Source organism: Saccopteryx leptura, chromosome 9, assembly GCF_036850995.1.
Source record: "Saccopteryx leptura isolate mSacLep1 chromosome 9, mSacLep1_pri_phased_curated, whole genome shotgun sequence".
Classification (NCBI taxonomy): Eukaryota; Metazoa; Chordata; class Mammalia; order Chiroptera; family Emballonuridae; genus Saccopteryx; species Saccopteryx leptura.
In genome coordinates, this window is record NC_089511.1 from 29,647,593 (window position 1) to 29,654,740 (window position 7,148).

General features: G+C 43.6%; 1 long non-coding RNA gene across 1 annotated transcript in view; it reads right to left on the reverse strand.

The window, feature by feature from the left end:
* LOC136381553 (uncharacterized) overlaps nucleotides 1-4,008 on the reverse strand; it is a 120,755-nt gene extending 116,747 nt beyond the window's left edge. Inside the window, exon 1 of the long non-coding RNA XR_010747073.1 lies at nucleotides 3,890-4,008. This is a non-coding gene — a long non-coding RNA (uncharacterized lncRNA). The remainder of the gene's footprint in view (nucleotides 1-3,889) is intronic.
* Between the last annotated feature and the right edge of the window lie 3,140 nt (nucleotides 4,009-7,148).

Consider the following 7,148-nt stretch of genomic DNA (forward strand, 5'->3'; position numbering starts at 1 on the left):
AAAAAAAAAAAAGAACCTAGTAAAAGTGGTTATTCGGTTGTACACATGTTAAATGGCTAAGAAATACACAGCACTACAGTAAAAGGGATGTGTTACCTCGAGGAAGACCTGAGGTCTGCGTGTATACGTGTGGGCAACAGGAAAGCGGCAGCCTGTGGAATCCTTTGAAGGCAGGAGGGTTGTCTGAACAGAGAGGAAAGTTGTAACAGCAGACGGGGGGGAGGGGGGTGGGGGGCTTCCAACAGAGGCGTCTGGTTGCTCTTTGAGTCCTGCACACACAGTGTATTCTGCAGGCTGAACTCACCTGGGTGCAGTTTTCTGTGCACACCTCTACTCACGAACGAAATCACACGTGAGCAAGTACGAACGCTCAACTTGCTCCCTGATGTATCAGTCACGTTAAACCAAATTCACGTTTTCAAAAACAAGTATGATTGACAACAGAGCTGACTGTACTTCACGATGTCTCCTAGTTTTATTCTGAAATTACCTTTATTTTATTTCTTCTTTATATTACATTTAGGTCATTATGCTGATGTTTAGAAACTCCATAAATAGGTAGCTTATGTTACCTATGGTTTTCACTTCACAATAATGGAGGTAGAACTACAAAATACTTTCTACAGAGAGGGCATTGGGCCTGAGAGTGTTGAGAGCCTCTATTTCTAATCTGCTGGGGAGTTATGAAAGAACTGTTTTCCCATGCATGTGTTACTCCTCTTCTGCGGGTCTTATCCAAAGACTTGTGCCATTTAAGGGATTGTGCCATTCAAATTATTGAAACTATTTTTTCCAGGACAGGACTGAAGGAGGAGTTCAGGTTGTGACACTAAAAATTACTCTCCAACGCTTCCATTAACCCAGGCATCCCCAAACTACGGCCCGCGGGCTGCATGCGGCCCCCTGAGGCCATTTATCCGGCCCCCATCGCACTTCCGGAAGGGGCACCTCTTTCATTGGTGGTCAGTGAGAGGAGCACTGTATATGGCGGCCCTCCAACAGTCTGAGGGACAGTGAACTGGCCCCCTGTGTAAAAAGTTTGGGGACCCCTGCCAGAACCCTAGACATTCATTCAGTCCCCAAATCACCTAACCTTTCATATCTGGCCACATGCTCAGAGCCTAGCAAAAAAAAAACCTGCCTAGAGCCAGCTCAGTGTCTAGACCGCCTACACTGCCTGCCACATTCACACCATCCTGCAATCGAAAATCCTCACCACGCAGAGAAGCACACATCATTGAACTTTCCTGAAAGGCCGGTGCCAGCAAGTGTTTCTCTTAGAAAAATGAGGCCCCAAATGGAAACCAGTGTTCTGTGGTCTGATGGGCACAGGAAATGTAAACAAATGAATGGAGCACCTATGTTGGATTTTGGTTTTGTTTTTATAAGTAGAGTCACTTTTCAGAAGAAAAGGAAGGTGGTGATTCTTGGCCTGGAGCAATAGTTCTCAAATCCAATCACCTGAGTTGCATTTGAAAATATGTAATCCCGGGCGCTATTCTAGATCCACCGAGGTGAAGTTTCTGGAGGTAGATCCTAAAAACTGCTATTAAAAGGGATTTTTGCAAGAGTTTCTGGTGTAGAGCTGCCATCCTAGAAGCAAATATCTCAATCTACTTATTCCTTCAGTAAATAAATCATGAATGGCCACATATGTCAAGTACTATGCTAGAGGCTGAGGTTTCAAAACCATGGTTTTTCAACTTGTAAGAAAAATACACAGTACAATACAACGTTGGGGTTGTCATATGAGGGCAAGTGTTATGATACAACAATGTTTCTCAACTTTTGTTTTATTACCGTCACCCTAAAATCAAGTATTACTTAAGATCTTTTTCCTAATCTCCCCTTCACACTGTGACTTTTTTTTTTTTTTTTTGCATTTTTCCGAAGCTGAAAATGGGGAGGCAGTCAGACAGACTCCCGCATGCACCCGACCGGGATCCACCCGGCACGCCCACCAGGGGGCGACGCTCTGCCCCTCTGGGGCATCACTCTGTTGCATCCAGAGCCATTCTAGCACCTGAGGCAGAGGCCATGGAGCCATCCTCAGCGCCCGGGCCATCTTTGCTCCAATGGAGCCTCGGCTGCGGGAGGGGAAGAGAGAGACAGAGAGAAAGGAGAGGGGGAGGGGTGGAGAAGCAGATGGGCGCTTCTCCTGTGTGCCCTGGCCGGGAATCAAACCCTGGACTCCCACACACCAAGCCAACGCTCTACCACTGAGCCAACCGGCCAGGGCCACACTGTGACATTTTATATACTATATAACTGTCCATGTGTAGTATATGTACATGTTTTTTAGATTAAAAGAATAATCTTTTTTTTCCCAAGAACAAATTTTCGACCCCTTGGGGACAATATTGTCCACATTGAGAGAAAATACATGCAATCAAGGTACATAGAAAAGATGGTGGAGTGCGGAGAAGGGGTGACTCACTGTCTGGGACAGTCCGGGAGGGCACAGCAGGAAATGGCCTTTGAACCAGGCTTCGTAGGATAAGTAAGATCTGCCATCTGGGAAAAGGGAGGAAGTGGTTCTAGAAGAAACAGCTTCCCCGCGTGTTTACTAAACGTTTGCTCAGCATGTGTGCACCGAGGTCAGCACAGCCCCAGAAAGAGTGCGGAATGTGAAAATATAAATTTTAACACAATTTTATATACAAACTGACTCTTATGAGGTATCAAATCCCAGGACCCTCGTAGGGGTGAGGGGTGCAGAGGGAGCAGAAACGGGGAAGAACGCTGAGTTATTAAAGGTAGGTGTTTGGTTCCTTTCATTTCAGCCTATGTCTCAGATAGAAAGGCTCCTGAGTAATAAATAATAGAGCACACTTTGGGCATAGTTCATTCACCACACTCCCAGACACATTTCGAATACCATTCAAAGCGAGTCGTGAAAGCTCTGATTAATATACAACACAGAGCTCTCTATATATACTCTCAAGGGTAAAAATACTGCTGAAAAGCCAGTTCTTTTAAAAGCTGAGCATCTAACACCACCTTGTGAATGATAATAAATGGCAGCCTGAGCCAGAGGTAGGCTGCCCTCTGTCTGGGTCTGTGAGTTCCATACACACAGAAATGCATACCCAGCCTTTGGCCAAGAGAACAGACCGCCTTCCAGTGAGATAAGATTTCCTGTGAGACTCCTGGCATTTCCCAGTCCTAGCTTGGTCAGAAATAGCAACCCCAACTCTCATGGGTGATTTTCCTTTCCTCTTCTTCCCCCTCCATAGTTCCCATTTAAACTCTATTAAGAATGTGTATCTATTTGCTATTAAAATAATACGGCAGTCATTTTTCTTAAGCTCAGAGATACTTAGGAGTTTTCAGCAGCACCAGCTCCCTCCCTGGCTCCATGGAGCTTGTCGTCCACTAAGAGACACAGGCCTTGGGCTCAAAACTGCATGACTAATTTCAAATATGCTCATGACAGGGAAGAATTAAATAGTATTAAACATTACTTATAACCCACAGCTTCATGTACAAATCAAGATGCTTCGTCCTGTGTGGAACACCACAACAAATATGAATTTATATTATTGGTGAGGAAAAAGAAGAGAAAGCCAATCTTTATGAAAAAGAAATATAACTATGTTTTTCCTTTAATTACGTATTATAATTAAATCCACCCATTTGAATGAGTACTATCTAGCAACAGGTTTATTTCTTAATGGTCACCGTGGGCCAAAGAGAATTATGTAAGTATATTACAGCATTGTTTGTAGAAGACAAAGTACTAATCCAAGTGCCCTTCAAAAGAGGATTAGTTATATGCATAGAGTACTTCTATGTAGTATTCAAAAGAATGGACTAAGGTTATATATGCTAATGTAAAACTACAACAGAAAAATATTGTTGGGTAAAAAAAGTGAATTGTAGGCCTGACCTGTGGTGGCGCAGTGGATAAAACATCGACCTGGAACGCTGAGGTCGCCGGTTCAATACCCTGGGCTTGCCTGGTCAAGGCACATATGGCAGTTGATGCTTCCTGCTCCTCCCTCCTTCTCTCTCTCTCTCTCTCTCTCTCTCTCTTCTCTCTCTAAAAGTGAATAAATAAAATAATTTTTTAAAAAAGAAAGTGAATTGTAGGATGACATGTGGAGTGTGCTTCCGTCTGGGTGAAACTGAAGGAGAGGCATGCAGGTTCCACTAAGCCCGTGCATATACCGAGTACCTCCAGAAGCAAGCATGGGACATGGCGACAGTGGTGGCCTCTGCAGGAGAAAACAGGGGTGGTGCAGAGACATAATATTCATTATACTTACTTCACTATGATTGGAAACTTGCCACCTCTGATTAGAGAAGAACAGCAAAGATGTTCTTTGCTGTTCTTTGCTGATGTACCTCCAACAGCAAAGATGGAGAAAAGCCGTGTTAACCAATAATAGAAACTACTCACTTTTTAAGCTGCCTTCCATCCCAAGTGTGTTTGCTGGACAGGATTCTCTAAGTGTGTAGGAATAAGGTAAGTGGATTAGATGGGTGGAAAGTAAGGTTCCTATACTATTGGGGGGGTGGGGCACTGGGCAGTAAAGGAAGCCAAAGGTTCATAATGAGCAGCAGACAAAGATACAGGGGCTATTGATCTCAAAGGATGGTGGACGCACCTCTGGAGGGAAACATGATTTTAGGTGGTATACGGACACTTTGTTATATAAAATTAATTCACATGATAAAAAAGTATTCCCCTTTCAAATATTTTTTTATTCCTCAGATCTAATGAAAGAGGAAGTCTTGGTTTGGTACAAGTATGTCTTCATGACCTCTAGCCACTTTCCTGGAGTTAAAATTTAATAACAATGTTTTGATTTAATTGTATTACTTTTCACTCATACTCTTCTTAAAGTGAGTGACTCTGGTTTCCCATTTATGATCATGAAACAAAGCTTCCTTCTAAAATAAAGATATTTAATTTAATTTTTTTAAAGTGTATTTGTTGATTTTAGCGAGAAAGGAAGGGAGAGAAAGACACAGGAACCTCTACTGTATCTGCATGCGCCCTGACGGGATTGAACCGGCAACCTGTGCGTTTTGGGACGATGTTCCAACCGAGCTATTCAGCCGGGGCAAGTTTAAATCTTAAATGCACCATTTTAAGTGAAGATATTAAGTAACACAAGAGATACAGAAGGATGTTAAAAAACCGTGCATGTGATACACACGTGACTATGGTTTAGGAAACAGCGACTTGAAAGAGAGAGGACTCACAGCCTAGAGTAGAGCAGTTGCAATTGTGTAGTTGTGATTACTGTTGATTTTTTTTTTAATTTTCATACCACCAAACAAGCACTGAATAAAAATGAGCACCCTTTTTTCTTTTTCTTTTTTTTTTTTAAAGGAAACTGCAGTTTCATTCTTATTGCCAGTGGTCTTTACCCAGAATATCATCTGTTTCCTAGAGCCGACTCTCTGGATGACTAAGAACACTGAGAACTAAAACTGCAGCCCCAAAGGCTGAAGACCTAATTAAAAGTGTGATTCCTGCCCGGGTGCACAACACTGGCCCTTTTGTTAGCATCCCAGGAGAGTAGAAACACCTCCACTGAAATCACAGTTTCCAACTCTCTCCCTCCCCAATTCCACCACTTTTTCATTAGCTAATCCCAATTACAACACTTTTTTTACTAAAACCATAAATCTTTGCCACTCTCAATAGCATAAATTATACAGTAAATAACTGTATTCTGTGTCTGTCCAGAAAAATACCACCCCCTTTCATATATTTTCAGTCCACGGGACTTAGAGCTGCTAAATCGACAGCCGTACCTTTTGATTTGGGGTTTCCCCCTCTCTATATCGCTCCTCTGGAAAAGCAACACTTCTCCCAGAAAGAAAATTACTACCAATGTGCTTCTCTGAAATTAATCATAATCAAAGTATGCTTTTTCTTTTTATTTACAGTGTGGAAAAGCTTGATCACTGTGTTAACATCTACCTCGGCCACTGAATGGCTGAAATGGCCTGGGACATCCATGCTGCTCACACTGGGCCTGCGCCATCCACTGGGCCTGCGCCATCCACTGGGAAGACAGACCTCGTAGCATTTTGTTTTCAAAAAAATGAAGGGACTTGCCTGACCAGGCAGTGGCGCAGTGGATAGAGCGTGGGACTGGGATGCAGATGACCCAGGTTCGAGACCCCAAGGTCACCAGCTTGAACACGGACTCACCTGGTTTGAGCAAAATCCCACCAGCTTGAACCCAAGGTCGCTGGCTCTAGCAAGGGGTCACTCGGTCTGCTGAAGGCCCGCAGTCAAGGCACATATGAGAAAGCAATCAATGAACAACTAAGGTGTTGCAACGCGCAATGAAAAACTAATGATTGATGCTTCTCATCTCTCTCCATTCCTGTCTGTCTGTCCCTGTCTATCCCTCTCTCTGACTCATTCTTTGTCTCTGTAAAAAATTAATTAATTAATTAATTAATTAAAAAATAATAATAATGAAGGGACTTAAGAGACCCCGGATAGCACAGCGCCAGGCACAGAGTGCGTGCTCATTGATAGTGTTCATGTTATAGAAACAAGAGTGGTGATTTTTTATGTTGTTCCTTTTGGTGATAATTTCTTAACCCAACATTTCATACGTTAAGCTAATTAAAAGAAATATACCTTATCCCATGATTTTCAAACTCATTTATTACTCATTCCTCTATGGTTTAATTTAATTACATTGAGTGGCATATCAAATATTGATTTTAATAAAATCTTGATTGAGTCGAGCAATTGTCAAACACAATATTTTATATCAATCCTGCATTTCAAATGGAACCGATCTGAAAACCAATTTGCTTTTAAAATAAATGATTTTAGCCCTGGCCGGTTTGCTCAGTGGTAGAGGGTCGGCCTGGCGTGCAGAAGTCCCGGGTTCGATTCCCGGCCAGGGCACACAGGAGAAGCGCCCATCTGCTTCTCCACCCCTCCCCCTCTCCTTTCTCTCTGTCTCTCTCTTCCCCTCCCGCAGCAAGGCTCCATTGGAGCAAAGATGGCCCGGGCGCTGGGGATGGCTCCTTGGCCTCTGCCCCAGGTGCTAGAATGGCTCTGGTCGCAACAGAGCGATGCCCCGGAGGGGCAGAGCATTGCCCCCTGGTGGGCGTGCTGGGTGGATCCCGGTAGGGTGCATGCGGGAGTCTGACTGTCTCTCCCC